This window comes from Mustela nigripes, chromosome 13, assembly GCF_022355385.1.
Source record: "Mustela nigripes isolate SB6536 chromosome 13, MUSNIG.SB6536, whole genome shotgun sequence".
Lineage (NCBI taxonomy): Eukaryota > Metazoa > Chordata > Mammalia > Carnivora > Mustelidae > Mustela > Mustela nigripes.
This window is the reverse complement of record NC_081569.1, coordinates 72700266-72716070: the sequence shown is the minus strand read 5'-3', so window position 1 is coordinate 72716070 and position 15805 is coordinate 72700266. Positions and strand designations below refer to the sequence as shown.

The following is a 15805-nucleotide window of genomic DNA, read 5'->3' as shown; positions in this document are numbered from 1 at the left end:
TGGGAGCAGAGAGGAGCAGAGAGACCAAGAGAGAGAATCCCAAGCAGGTTGCATGCCAAGCAGAGCTGATGTGGGGTTTGATCCCACAACCCTTTGATCATGACCTGACCTAAAATCAAGAGTTGGACACTCAACTGACTGAGCCACCCAGGCATCCCACCTAATCTTTTTTTTTTTTTTAAGATTTTATTTATTTATTTGACAGAATCACAAGTAGACAGAGAGGCAGGCAGAGAGAGAGAGGAGGAAGCAGGCTCCCCGCTGCACAGAAAGCCCGATGTGGGGCTTGATCCCAGGTCCTGGGATCATGACCCCAGCCAAAGGCAGAGGCTCAACCCACTGAGCCCTCCAGGCACCCTGTAAATTTTTTTCTTTTTAATTGAAAGTGGTTTTTTAAAAAATCCAGTCTGGTTACTTTGTAGAATGTTCCATTGTCCAATTGTTTCTGGTGGTGGTGAACTTGATCTCCTGTTCTGTCCAATATAGTAGCCACTAGCCACATGTAGCTATTTAAATTCAAATTTAAGTTAATTAAAATTAAAATTAAAATTCAGTAGGTTGGTGGTTACCATACTGGGTGGTGCAAATATAGAACATTTACATCATTATAGAAAATTCTAGAGCACCTGGGGGGTCAGTTGTTGGTCTTCTGCCTTCAGCTCTGGTCATGTCCCAAAGTCCTGGGATTGAACCCCATATGGGGCTCCCTGCTCTGTGGGAAGCCTGCTTCTCCCTTTCCCACTCTCCCTGCTTGTGTTCCCTCTCTTGCTGTCTCTGATAAATAAATAAATAAAATCTTTTAAAAAAAACGTTTTTTTTTAAAAAAAAAAGGTTTTTTTTAAAAGATTTAATTTATTTATTTATTTGACAGAGATCACAAGTAGGCAGAGAGGCAGGCAGAGAGAGGAGGAAACAGGCTCCCTGCTGAGCAGAGAGCCCGATATGGGGCTTGATCCCAGGACCCCCAGATCATGACCTGAGCTGAAGGCAGAGGTTTAACCCACTGAGCCACTCAGGCGCCCTAAAAATTTTTTTAAAAAGAAAAGTAAGTTCTAGGGGCTTCCATCTGGCTCAGTTGGTAGAGCACATGACTCTTGATCTTGGGGTCATGAGTTCAAGCTCCATGTTGGGTTAGAGATAACTTAATAAATAAACACTAAAAATAAACCAACTATTAAAAAAAAGTTCTATTGGACAGTGCTACAAGCCTCTATTTCCTATAAACTGGAAGTAGGTCTATAGGCTTTATTTGATTCAGGTTAAACGTTTTTGCAAAGAATACTTAATAGATGATATTATGTACTTCACATTATATCACCCTGGAGCCATATCAGGTTGGAATGTCTCACAATTAATTATGCTGACTTTGATTGCTTATTTAAGGTGGTAACTGCCAATCTCTCTTATATATAGAATACATTTTCCTTTGTAGTTAGTAGCATCTAGAGATGAACAACAAAAATCTCAAAATAGGGGCGCCTGGGTGGCTCAGTGGGTTAAGCCGCTGCCTTCGGCTCAGGTCATGATCTCAGGGTCCTGGGATTGAGTCCCGCATCGGGCTCTCTGCTCAGCAGGGAGCCTGCTTCCTCCTCTCTCTCTCTCTCTCTCTCTGCCTGCCTCTCTGCCTACTTGTGATCTCTCTCTGTCAAATAAATAAATAAAATCTTTAAAAAAAAAATCTCAAAATAGTTTTTCCTGATATTTATTATGGCATTCAGCATTTCCTCATTTAATGAGGTACTCATCTTAAACCAAAGTAGGTTTTAGTATTTGAAATAATAAGGATAATAATAAAAAAGAAATGGATCCTGTCCTCAAGGTCTAAAACTTAATAGTAGACACATAAAAACAGTCTAAGAATATAATGTAATAGCAAGTGCAAATGAATATGGTTGAAAACCAAGAGAAGTGAATCAGGAATTATAAGGTGGAGTCTTAGTAGGGAAGAGAGCTTTAGTTCAGGCTTTAGAAGTAAGTTTGGGATGGCATTTTGGAAAAAATGACAAAGATAAAGAAGGGAAGGGGTAGTGGGGGAAGGCACAGGGTTAGAAATGAGTAAATCATGCACCAAGGAAAGTCTTCATCTTAAATAACCAAAATTTGTGAAAAATATCCCATGGCTTCGATCAAATCTCTGGAAAGCTGGGGTCTGAGAAATGTTTAGATTTCCAACTACCTGTTGGAAAATGAGAAACCAAAATGGCTTCCAAAGCAATGGTTCCCAGTCCTCGCTCCCTAAATGACATGGAGCTGGACAGCTAGCTGTTCCTTGTGTTTCCCCAAACTCAAATAAGACCGATAATTTGCTTGCAACCGTGCTGCCCAACTCTATGAAAAAATATATTTATTGGCTTAACTACAACAAAAATGTGTCTTATAAAAAAGCTCAAACAAAACAAATACATAATAGTAAAAAATAAAAGATTTACCACACCCCCTGAGACACACGCACACAGCCCTTTACCCCAATCCACTACGCTACAGTAACCAGAGTGATTTGGTGAATATAATGCCAGAGCTTTTTCTAAACATTTGCAAACATATGTACAGCAATATTAGCTCATACTCATGCTGGAGTATGGCTACATCATAATTTAACCATTCCCTTCAGGAGAGATATTTAGATTGCTTCCAGTTTGTCCTACTACAAAATGCTTAACTGAGTATCATTGCATCTGTGTCTTGCTCAGGTATCTTTGCTTTTTTGGTATTACAGAAAGTATATTAATTCTAGTAATTTTATGAAAAAGTAGCTACTGAGCTTATGAATATCGCTTGGTAGAAAAATTTCTCAAAAGTGTGCCATGAAGGTGGGAGAAGGGACACAAGAGGTGTTCAGTGCTGCCCAAAATGGGCATTACAGTGGTTTGTCCTCGTCCTTTCATTCCTCACAGTGACAGGAGATGGCAGGAGGTGCACTACGTGTGAGGTATTGGCTATTGTGGAATAGGCAGGAAGGGGATTGGAGGGCCAGTGGAGAGGCTGGGTGACAGTGACAGCTGAATGATAGTGTACTGGACTTCAGTTGCCCTTGCTCCCCTCACACTTTTCAGAAAAGGCTTATATTTGCTGCCTGTCCTTTCTTTCATAGGCATCTTGTCTTTTGCCCCATCTGACCAAGAACCCAGTCTTGCTGATTCTTCCTCTATAATGAGAAACAAAATAAATCACCTCCAGAGCTTGAGATAGGATTGTTCTCCATAAGGAAACTCTGGGGCTCTTGGACAAACACAATCTGTCCCAAGGTTCTCAACAAAGGGTGACTATCCAGGTCTCTGGGGCCGTGACCCTGCCTTCTTCCTCATCCAGCACAGAGGAAATCTAGTGCCATCTAGAGGCCAGCCTGATGCTCCCGAAAAGAGAGGGAAATCCCTAAGGTACAGCCTCTCTGTGAGGTCCCTCACCCCTTAACAGTCTTTCCACCTTACCCATCTCGAAGGACCTGGGCTAGGTTTTGTTAAAGGAACTGGTAGATTTCCTTATATCTTGAGACTGAAAATTTAGGAGTCAACTGATAATGGACAAGATTAGCAATCTGTAGAAATAATTTACTGTGAAAAGTGGTTTGTATTTGAGTGGTTGAAGTCTAGCCTAAGTGGCTTTCCTGGTCTAGAAAAATACAACTGAAATTTAGCGAGACCTAAATGTGCCAAGCCTGGCTGAAGAAAGAATATATAATCAAAAGTAAACAATCAGTCTAGAATTTAGAAAAGAGTTATCTAAAGAGCAAGGTCAGTGTTCTCCAGAGAAAAAGAACTTATGTTTTATATTATATTGTATTATTACTTTTTCTATTTGTTGTATTATATAAAATGAGATTTATTTTAAGGAATTGGCTCATGTGATTTTGGGGCTGGCAATTCTGAAATTTGCAGGGCGGGCTATAGGCAGGCCACTCATGTCTTGCTGTCTTGAGATGGAACTTCCTCTTCAGTGGGAAACCTCAGTTTTTGCTCTAAAGGCCTTAAACTGGGGTGCCTGGCTGGCCAGATCAAGAGCATGCAACTCTTAATCTCAGGGTCTTTTTAGGGACCCCATGTTAGGAGCAGAATTTACTTTTAAAAAAAGAAAAGAAAAGAAAAAGAAAAAAGGCCTTAAACTGATCTGATGAGACATTTTTGCGTAACCAAGAGTACTCTACTTAAAGTCAGCTGATCATAGTTGTTAACCCCATCCACAGAATGTCTTCACTGCAGCACCTAGATTAGTGTTTGCTTAAATAACTGGGTACTTGGGGCGCCTGGGTTGAAGCCTCTGCTTTCGGCTCGGGTCATGATCTCAGAGTCCTGGGATCGAGCCCTGCGTCGGGCTCTCTACTTAGCAAGGAGTCTGCTTCCTCTTCTCTCTCTGCCTGCCTCTCTCCCTACTTGTGATCTCTGTCTGTCAAATAAATAAATAAAATATTAAAAAAATAAATAACTGGGTACTGGGGCACCTGGTTGGTTCAGTTGGTTAAGTGTCTGACTTTGGCTCAGGTCATGATCTTGGGGGTCCTGACATGGAGCCCCATGTCAAGCCTCCCTGCCCAGCCGGGAGTCTACTTGTCCCTCTCCTCTGCCCCTCCCCCCTCAAATAAATAAAATCTGGGCACCTGGGTGGCTTAAGTGTTGGGCTTCTGCCTTTGATCCAGGTTGGTCCCAGAGTCCTGGTCAGCGGGAGGCCTGCTTCTCCCTCTCCCATTCCTGCTTGTGTTCCCTTTCTCGCTGTCTCTGTCAAATAAATAAATAAAATAATTACTTAAAAAATAAATAACTGGGTACTATAGGCTAGCCAAGTTGAAACACATAAATTCACCATCACACAAGTATTCTGGTTTTCTTTCTAGCCCTAAACCTGTTTGAAAGAGACACTGAACTGGGGATATAAGTTAGGTTACTGGAGAGAGGGGCTACACTGGGGGCAGGAACAAGGCCTAATTGCAAGCTCTCTTCATAAAACAAGGTCCTCAAGGACCTGAATCCACAGCTAAGCTATGGGGACTCTCTTTGTAGAAATGACAAAATGAAGTGAAAATTACAAAATACTTAAGAAAAGCAAATTAGAATTGTCATAAAAATTGGCCCGGCAGAGGGATATGAGAGGAGGGACAGTTAGGACACTTGGTAAGGCCTCTAAAGGAGGACCTGCATAGGATGGGGCAGTGGCAGGAAAGGTGTCCATCAACCTCATGGGGTGGCAGGAGGACGCTGGCGAGGTCTTCAGGATCTGGCCCCAGCTTCGTAGACCCAGAACCTCTGTTTGCCAGTAGTCCTCTGTGTCTTCAACTCCCTGCACTCACTAGAGCCCAGTATCTGTACTGTTGTGTCAATATACTTGAGAGGATAGCACTTTCTAGTGGAAGGGATGTCCATCTGATGTGTGGGGCATCCTCTTCCCAGAGTCCAGGATAAGGAAATCAGTAAACATGATGTTGCTTGGAAAAGACATACCTGGACCTAAGGTACCAGGGGGTCTTAGGACAGCAGGTTCTGGAACCAGACTGTATGGGTTCATGCAAGCCAGGCCTCTTCAAGTTTTGTGACATTGCAACAGATACCCCCTCTCTCCACACCTTACTTAGTTTCCCAATTTGTAAGCTGGGGATGGTCACAGTACTCACCTCAGAAGTTTGCTGTGATAATTGAATGACTTACTACACACAAAGTACTTAGAAATCCTATCTGGCACCTAATAAAGTTTCAGAGCTCCCATGGAGTTTCTTGAATGTAACCCTTTGCCAAGGTGGAGTCATATAGTATCCACATTCCATTAAGTCACAACTGCTTTGATTTTTTTTTTTTTTAAGATTTTATTTATTTCACAGAGAGAATCACAGCAAGAGAGGGAAAACAAGCAGAGGGAATGGGAGAAGGAGAAGCAGGCAGGCAGCCCGATGTGGGGCTTGAACCCAGGACCCTGGGATCATGACCTGAGCCCAAGGCAGACACTTAACGACTGAGCCACTCAGGCGCCCCTGCTTTGATTTAAGTATGATCTTGGGGCACCTGGGTGGCTCAGTTGGTGGCTCAGTTAAGTGTCTGCCTTTGGCTCAGGTCCTGATCTCAGCATCCTAGAATCAAGCCCCACCTCGGCAGGGAGTCTGCTTCTGCCCCTCCTTCTCTTCTACTCCTGCTCCTCTCTCTCTTTCTCTCAAATAAATCTTCCTGAATATGATCTTTTTCAAAAAAATAATGATTTTTTTCCCTTAGCTCTTTTCAAAAAAGATTTTATTTATTCATTTGACAGAGAGAGAGACACAGCAAGAGAGGGAACACAAGCAGGGGGAGTGGGAGAGGGAAAAGCAGGCTTTCTACTGAACAGGGAGCCTATGTGGGGCTTGATTCTAGGACCCTGGGATCATGACCTGAGCCAAAGGCAGATGCTTAACAACTAAGCCACCCAGGTGCCTCTTGAATATGTTCTTGATCAGATCTCAAGTTTGTGAACGTAGTACATAGTCCCTGGTGGCAGACATAGAACCAAAAGCACTTTCTGCATCATGTCAGAGGGGAAAAAACAGTAAATAATGAGTAAGGGCTGAATAGTTTTCTAGTATTCATTGAAATTCGATCTCCTTCTTATTACAGATAAAATGCCATGTACTAATATCAAATATATGAATTTTAAGCCTATGTCTTAAGAACAGAAACTTTTTATTCAGAAAAAGTTGAAGATAGGGATACCTGGGTGGTTCAGTTATTAAGCATCTGCCTTCGGCTCAGGTCCTGATCCCAGAGTCCTGGGATGGAGCCCCACACTTCCCCCTCTCTCTCTCTGCCTGCCTCTCTGCCTACTTGTGATCTCTGTCAAATAAATCTTTTAAAAAAATAAAGAAACTAATAAAATATAGAAGGGTCTTAGTTGTCATTGTTAGAGAAAAGCAAAGAAAAATCCAGGTAATCTAAATTGGACTTTGAATTGTGATTGGATATTTATATATTGAAATGATGTATCTGATATTCCAGACATTCACAATAAACTGAATAAGCCGAATATTTTCCCAATAAAAAAAATTAAAACTGAGAAAATTTTAAAGAATTTATTAATTCATTAAAAAAAGCTCATTGCATGTTAGCATAAATAATACATTTTTAAAAGATTTTATTTAGGGGGGTGGGAGGTTGGGGGAGCCAGGTTGTGGGTATTAAGGAGGGCACGTATTACATGGAGCACTGGGTGTGGTGCAAAAACAATGAACACTGTTACGCTGAAAAGAAATAAAAATAAAATAAAGATTTTATTTATGTGAGAGGGACGCCTGGGTGGCTCAGTTGGTTAAACTGCTGCCTTCAGCTCAGGTCACAATCCCAGAGTCCTGGGATGTAGTCCCGCATCTCATCGGGCTCCTTGCTCAGCGGGGAGCCTGCTTCTGCCTTGCCCTTCTGTTCTCCCTCCTCTCTTGCTCTCTCTCTCTGACAAATAAATAAATAAAATCTTAAAAAAATATATTTTATTTATTTGAGAGAGAGAGAGAGAGAACGAGCAGAGGGGAGGGGCAGAGTGAGAGGGAGAAGCAGACTCCCTGGCGAGTAGGGAGCCTGATAGAGGACTCAGTCCCAGGACCCTGGGATCATGACCTGAGCTGAAGGCAGACACTTAACCAACTGAGCCACCCAGGCACTCCAAAAATACATTTTAGTAAAAGAAGTATATTTTCTGAAACAAACAAAATTTAACAATAAGAGTAACATTGTTTTTTATTTCTATAAATCTCCTTGATACCTGGTTTAAATAGAAGACAAGTGAATTCCTTTATCTTCTTTTTGTGGTGATACATGGCTTTGGTTGAATAAAGAAAACTTGGCCTCACACAGACATGTAGGAGATCCTCAAGCACCTCCTGAAAAGGGTCTCAGGGAGCCCCAAGGTTCTTGGACCACATTTTGGGAAAGGTAAAAGAAGAAGAAAAAGCATTGAGTTGGGAATTAGAAGAATTGGATTCTCATTCTGGCTCCACCATTTAACCAAAGCATAACTTCATTCAAGATACTTAATCTCAGTTTTCTCATCTACAGAATGGGTATATCAGTAATTCTTCCCCCAGAAGATTATGTCCTGAGGATTAAGTGAGATAATATATTTAAAATGCCTGGCATAGGGGCACCTGGGTGGCTCAGTGGGTTAAAGCCTCTGCCTTCAGCTCAGGTCATGATCCTTGGCTCCTGGGATCGAGCCGCATTAGGCTCCCTGCTTCCCCCTCCCCGCCTTTGCCTGCCTCTCTGCCTACTTGTGATCTCTGTCTGTCAAATAAATAAGTAAAATCTTAAAAATAAATAAATAAATAAAAGTGCCTGGCATAGAGATAGGACTGAACAAATACTAGTCTGTGTAGGAGGGCTATTTTAGTGCTTTGAGGTGAGAGTAACTGCTGAAGACGGGGCATCAGGGGCCTGGAGACAGGGCAGGGGTGGGGTCTTCAACAGAAAGAAGGATCTAAACAATCAGAAAGCCCAGGGAGGGCACAGGTCTTATACTCATCTTTTTTTTTTTTTTTTTTTTTTTTAAGATTTTATTTATTTGACAGAGTGAGAGAACACAAGCAGCAGGGAACAGCAGACGGAGAGGGGAAGCAGTCTCTCTGCTGAGTGGAGAGCTAGATGTGGGGCTTGATCCCAGGACCCTGGGATCATGATCTGGGCCAAAGGCAGATGCTTAACTGACTGAGCCACCCAGGCACCTTGGTTTTATACTCATTTTTAAAAATGTCTTCCCTATAATATAAACATGTTTATTACAGAAAATTTGGAAAATACCATTTTTCCCCACATATCAAAGTCATTCTGTATGTACAGTTTGTAATTTGTGTCAGAAGAGCATATCATTGAGCGCCCCTCCATGTTATTAAATTTTCTCTGGCTACATTGATTTTAATGGCTGCTTAAGATTTCATTGCATGGATGATTTATTTAACCATACCTCTATAGGATATCCAACTTGTTATTTTACATTCTTTGTAATCATTTAAAAAATGCTACACTAAGCATTTCTCTTAATTAATCTTTGTCCCAGTTCGTGAAGATTGTCTAGAATAGCTTTCTGGAAGGAAAATTATAGATAATATGCCTTAAGGTTAAGATCAAAGGCTCCAGAGTCAGTTGACCTAAGTTTGCATCCCATCTAAACCCCTTCTTAGGGGGCAACTCACTTTATCTTTTTAAGACCAAGAGAATAATACCTCCTATCTCACAGAGTTCTTGCAAATGTAGAGTGCTTTTCTTTCTTTCTTTTTTTTTAAAGATTTTTATTTATTTATTTGACAGAGAGAAAGATCACAAGTAGGCAGAGAGGCAGGCAGAGAGAGAGGAGGAAGCAGGCTCCCTGCTGAGCAGAGAGCCTGATTCAGGGCTCGATCCCAGGACCCTGGGATCATGACCTGAGCTGCAGGCACAGGCTTTAACCCACGAGCCACCCAGGCATCCCAGTAGAGTGCTTTTCATAGAACCTGTCACAAAATAAGGGCTCAGTATGTTAGCTGGTTTTATTATTACAATTCAAATCATATATCTCATTACAAACATGTATACACATATAACTGGTCTGTTTCTGGGCTACTGGTTTAGCTCTTTTAGTCTCCCTATTCTTAAACCAACTGCACATTGTAGCCCTTTATTTATCTACTGCTTATTTCATAAAGGGTTTTAAGTAAAGGGCTTAAAGTATAGAGTCAGTTCCTTCTCCTTTCTCCTCCTTTTTTGAATTTTCTTTGCTTTTCTTGTCTGATTTTTATTACAAATGAACAGTAGAATCATTTTATCAAGTAACAAAAGATTCCATTAGAGTTGTGATTGGATGTTGTAAAAGTGAGAAATTAATTTGGTAAGAACTGACATCTTTATAAGATTTTTTTTTAAAGAACATGGCTTGTCTCTCCATTTTATTTCTGTCTTTCAGTTTTTCTCTCAGCAAAAGTTTGTAATTTTCTTTACATAGGTTCTTCACATTTTTCAGGAAGGTTCTAGCTAAGTATTTTATAGCAGTGTTCTTGTTATTGTAGTGAATGAGGAAAAAACTAATCATAGTATTGAAGGCTTATTATGTGCAGGGTAGGTTCTCAATGCTTTAGTATTTGTAACTAATTTAAACTTAACTAATCCTGGAGTGCCTGGATGGCTCATTTGTTGAGCACCTGCTTTTGGGTCAGGTCATGATCCCAAGAGTCCTGGGATCCAGCCCCTCATCAGGCTCCCTGCTCGGCTTGCTTCTCCCTCTCCCACTCCCCCACTTGTGTTCCCTCTCTCACTGTCTCTCTCTCTGGCAAATAAAGAAATAAAATCTTTTTTTAAAAAAACAACCCTTGGGGCGCCTGGGTGGCTCAGTGGGTTAAGCCACTGCCTTCGGCTCAGGTCATGATCTCAGGGTCCTGGGATCGAGTCCCACGTCGGGCTCTCTGCTCAGCGGGGAGCCTGCTTCCCTCTCTCTCTCTCTCTCTCTCTCTGCCTGCCTCTCTGTCTACTTGTGATTTCTCTCTGTCAAATAAATAAATAAAATCTTAAAAAAATAAAAATAAAAATAAATTAAAAAACAACCCTAGGGGCGCCTGGGTGGCTCAGTGGGTTAAAGCCTCTGCCTTCGGCTCAGGTGATAATCTCAGGGTCCTGGAATGGAGCCCCACATCAGGCTCTCTGCTTAGCAGGGAGCCTGCTTCTTCCTCTCTCTCTGCCTGCCTCTCTGCCTACTTGTGATCTCTGTCTGTCAAATAAATAAATAAAAATCTTAAAAAAAAACAACAATGAAACTGTATGACTTATAATAAAAAAGAAAAAACAAACCCAAAACTTAACTAATCCTCTTAACAGCTTTATGAGATAAGTACTATTATTTACATTCCCATTTTATGGACGAGGAAACCGAGGCCAGAGAGGTTATGGTCATGTAGTTAGTAAGTGGATGAACAGAGCTTTAACCATCTGGCTCCATAGTCCATTACCTTGACTATCATGTTATTGGGATATTTTTATTAATTATGTCTTCTGACTGGTGATTCTCAGCATTTGAAAGGCTACAGATTTGTATTTGTCTTGTATCAAGTGACTTTTCTGAATTCTGTTATTAATTCTCATTTTAAAATTGATTCTCATGGATTCTCTATGTATACAATCATATCATCTGCAAAGTGATAAATTTGTATCTCTTTCCAAAAGTTATAACCCTTTCTTAAAATTTCCAGGTTCTTCACAATAATACTAAATGACATAGTGATGAGACTAGACATTCTTGTTTTTACATACATTGTTGACTTCATATATATATATATATATATATATATACACACACATATGCATTTATATATGAAGAATATTAAGACTATTAGGAGTATTTACAGCAAATGGAATTGATTTGCCATGTTCTGTTTGGTGACTCTTAAAAATGATCAGATGTTTTTCTTTTTCTTTTCTTTTTTTTTTTTAAATGACTTCCTCTTCTTAGTTTTCTGGGTTTTTGTTTTGTTTTGTTTTTTAAGATTTTATTTATTTGACAGACAGAGATCACAAATAGGCAGAGAGGCAGGCAGAGAGAGAGAGGAGGAAGCAGGCTCTCTGCTGAGCAGAGAACCTGATGTGGGGCTCCATCCCAGGACTCTGGGATCATGATCTGAGCCGAAGGCAGAGGCTTTAACCCACTGAGCCACCCAGGGTCCCTTGTTTGGTTTATTTTTGATCTTTTATTTAAATAAATTTCTTCAGACCTAATCTTAAGTTCCAACATTAAACCCTAATTGGTTGTGGTATGTAATTATTATATTAATATACTGCTGTCTTTTATGTGTTAAACTTAAATATTTTAGGATTTTTACATATATATTCATAAGTGAGATTGGTCTATCGCTTCTCGACCTTTTGGCTAAGATCAAGTATAAGTGAGATTGGTCTATAGGGTTTTTTTGGGGCAGGGGGCTTCTTCTGACAGGTTTTGCTATTCGGTATGTTCTGGCTTTGTAAACAAATCGGGTAATTTTCCATCTTTTCCGGTGTTCCAGAACAGTTTCTACTTTCTATTCATTTTGACAGATAAACACTGTATAATAGAGCTGACAAGGAAGAGAATGCAAATCGGCACAGATTATTTTGCCTCAGTAACTCTGCCACTTTGGTAGCTGCAGGCCAGCCTTGATTGTACAGAAGCAATTTGGAGCAGTAGGAGGGTCAAACGGGCCATTATTTTGGTGTTGAAGAGTTTAGCTGGCTGGGCAGGCACAGAGGTGAGTGAAGGGGTGCTGGGGAGGGAGGTAAGTGTTGAGGGAGGAGCTGAGCATGAAAGGAGTGTTTACAATGGGCTGGAGGTGTTTAAACAAGGTCACAAAAACAGGATCAGGTAAAAGAACTGGGCCTGGAGGTGAGGAATGTGAGGGGAAGGGGCTGGAGGGGCATGGGGAGAATTCTCAGCGAGAGGATACTCTTTCCATTCCAGAAAAGTTTCCAAGGTTCTGCCTGTTGGTCACTGGCTCCTGTTGAAGAAAGTAACATTATTTCTCAAATACCCAGGGTATTCCCTCTGACCTACCATCTCCCTACCTTTTCATCTCAGTAAAGGCTTGCATCCAGTAGGCGTTCCAGTCAGTGACTTACATGCTTCTGAGCACAAGAGTTCAGCATGGAGGGCAGGGCAGAGGGAGGCTGAACAGAAAACAGACTTCTTCACCAACTCTGACTTTCCCAGGTGCTCTATTTCTTTTTCACTCCTTCGCTTCTGCTTCTCTCTGGCTCATATAGGCAGACTCATAGTACCTGCTGTTTCTAGAAGTCACAGGAAAGTGCTGTCGGAAAGGCGGGGAGCAATGCAATATGGAATTACTGGGAACTGTTGAGCATCATGCTTGCCCTAGACCTGGGGCCATTTTGAATGAAAAAAAAAAAAAAAAAAGAAAGAAAAAAAAAGACATCACAGACAAATGAAATTTAGCCCATTGTGAAGTTATTTTAAGGCCAGCCAGACATTCCAGGCTCTTTTTGCACAAGTTCTTTCGAAAATTATTTTAACCAATGGCAAAACTTACATTACTGTTTCATAGATATTCCTCCCTCACTCTTACCCATGGATGGGTTAGTTAACAGCCAACAGAGCAGCCACCAGCTTGACATCAGGAGGAAGATGCCAGGAGCACAGATGGTCCACAGCCCAGATAATTAGCTTCTGAAGAAGAAACAACATCTAATAAGTCTTCTCTGAATGTAGAGTTTGGTTGGGCACAGCTGGGGCACAGAACAAGCAGGCCTCCTCCAAACTCTCTTTTACCTCTTACAGTGTTGGTAAAGCACTCACCCACTTCCTTTGGACAGCCACCTACTCATAAGACCTGCAGGGAAGAATTCCAAATAAATATTGTTGACACTCCGCCCTAAAGGAGGGCCAGCATAACTCCCTACCCCTTAAGTATGGGATGCACATGGTGACTTCCTTCCAATGAGCATAGGATGAAAGGGGCTGGGGAGAGTGTAATTTTACAGTAGAGGAACCTGATAAACACTACTTTTGCCAGGTGATAAAGGTCAACATCAATAGTCATAAATGATGTTGATAGTACCTACTATTGACATGACAGTATGAAAATGACACTTTATCTCTGTGATCTTCCTCCCCAAACCCATAATCCCAGTGTCATCCTGAGAAAACAATCAGACAGATTCCAATAGAGGGGTATTCCATACTATGCCTGACCAGTATTTCTCAAAACTATCAAGGCCATCAAAAACGAGGAACAACTGAGAAACTTGACACAGCCCAGAGGAGCCGAGGAGACATTAGGTAAACACTAAGGAAATCTGTATAAACTATGGACTTTAGCTATTAAAAATGTATCAGCATTGGTCCATGAGTTGTAATAAATGTACCATATATGTTAAGATGTTAGTAATAGAGAAACCTGTGGGGAGGCATATGGGAACTCCCTGCACTGTCTGGGCAACTTTTGGGTAAATCTAAAACTGTTTTCAGAAATAAAGCCTGGGTGGCTCAGTGAATTAAGCCTCTGCCTTCAGGCCAGGTCATGATCTCAGAGTCCTGGGATTGACCCCCATATCTAGCTCTCTGTTCCGCAGGGAGCCTGCTTCCCCCTCTCTCTCTGCTTGCTGCTCTGCCTACTTGTGATCTCTCACTTCTGTCAAGTAAATAAATAAAAATCTTAAAAAAAAAAAAAGAAAGAAAGAAACCCTGGGTGGCTCAGTCAGTTGGATGTCTGCCTTTGGATCAGGTCATGATCCCAGGGGATCAGGTCATGATCCCAAGGTCCTGGGATCCAGTCCTGCATCTACATGGGCAATGGGCTCCTTGCTCAGTGGGGAGCCTTCCTCTCCTCCTGCCTGACACTCCTCCTGCTTGTGCTCTCTCTTTGACAAAGGAATAAATAACATCATTTTAAAAATAAAGCCTAGTAGTAGTTGTTGTTGTAGCAGCTTTAGTAGTAGTATCTGCAAGAACCAAATGAGGACTAAGATGAGACAAAAGCACTTCCAACCCCTCTAGGCTTCATAGATATTTTCTTAACTTGTTTGGCTTTTAGAATTTCATCCTTCTGGAGCACTTACATTGCACCCATGGCTCTTCAGAGCTTATCCTATCCACACCCTTACCATGTGTCCAAGGACTTTGTCCCAGACGAGCCAGGATGATCTCATTCAGTCTGGTGGCTTCTGTCACTACCTCTCTTCTGGCCATTTCCAAATCTTGTCTGGTTCACCTCACTGTTCATCCAACTCTCTATTACACAGCGCCCCCTAGGCGTCCAATTAATTCAGCTTTCCAAACCCGACTCTGACTGTCCCTAAACCCACTTCTTTCTTGTTTCACTCAGAGAGAGGCCAGAACCCAGATTCCTCTTTCTTAAGGCTCCTAGCCAGGGAGTTCCGAAGTTCTGTCAACGCCTCCTTCTTCGGGCCTTTTGTACTGTGCTCTCCTTTCCATCTCCGCTGCCAGGCCCTCAACACCTCTGGGCTCCCTGCCTTAGGGTATCCCCTTTCTCTTCCCTGTGTCTTTCCTTGCTTCATTCCTCTCCTTCCATTCTGTCCCTCTAACAAGAATGAAGATATTTTCCCAGGCCTCCGCTAGGCAGTTCATGACTCCTCTCCGTTGTAATGCTTCACTGTGAAGGAGTGGACTCCTCTCCGTTGTGATGCTTCACTGTGAAGGAGTGCGTGCGTGCGTGTGCGTGTGTGCTTACCTTTTGTGTTTTGAGATTTAGAATCATGGAGAATTAGTGGCTGAATTGCCACAATCTATTTGTAACTATACTAAGGCCCTACAATGCCATTTTAAGAGCACCCGCCATTACCCCAATTTTCTCAAGGTTAGATGGACCCAAGCAGTGGCACAAGACCAACTCTGAATTAACGGAAAAAAGCTGATATAGATGGCTGCAGAACTCAATCAAATTAAGACCTGAAAAACGAAAGCATGAAGAACAAGAAAACTTCAGAGAGCGTTAAGGAAAGGAAGACTTAAAAAAGATGCTGCTCAATAAAGGAACTTTTGTCCCACCGAGCCAGCCAGGAGTCGAACCTGGAATCTTCTGATCCGTAGTCAGACGCGTTATCCATTGCGCCACTGGCCCTGAGACAATTACGGCTTTCTCCGTGATGTTACTTCAATCCGTGATGTTACTTCAAGCTTTTACTGCAGGGTTTCATGGGACGTGTAGTCCCTCAACAGAGGTCCATGAATTCACGAAGCATTATGGGAGATTGAAGTTCGTCGAGAATCAGACCCTAAGATTGGTGGATCTTCCGGAGCCACGTCGTACGTCACTGTGCAGCCCGCGGATTGGCGGGAAGAACCCCTACGCCTCCTGCTCCGAAGCCCTAGAAGACGCTCTGGTTGTTAGGGCGACTTATCC

At 41.9% G+C, this 15805-nt stretch overlaps 1 long non-coding RNA gene and 1 other non-coding gene across 5 annotated transcripts; both read right to left on the bottom strand.

The window, feature by feature from the left end:
- Window positions 1–2817: 2817 nt before the first annotated feature.
- Window positions 2818–15619, bottom strand: LOC131998751 (uncharacterized). 4 transcript variants are annotated; one of them, XR_009398848.1, is made up of 6 exons: window positions 15472–15619; window positions 13240–13273; window positions 13010–13110; window positions 12492–12733; window positions 7702–7849; window positions 2818–4709 (listed from the first exon to the last, which is right to left on the bottom strand). It is a non-coding gene; the product is annotated as an uncharacterized LOC131998751 (long non-coding RNA). The 4 variants fall into 4 exon arrangements; XR_009398849.1 differs by lacking the exon at window positions 2818–4709 and adding an exon at window positions 7103–7186 and having other exon boundaries at window positions 13213–13273; XR_009398847.1 differs by lacking the exon at window positions 2818–4709 and adding an exon at window positions 7103–7186.
- TRNAR-ACG (transfer RNA arginine (anticodon ACG)) lies at window positions 15451–15523 on the bottom strand. Its single transcript has one exon. It is a non-coding gene; the product is annotated as a tRNA-Arg (tRNA).
- Window positions 15620–15805: the final 186 nt, after the last annotated feature.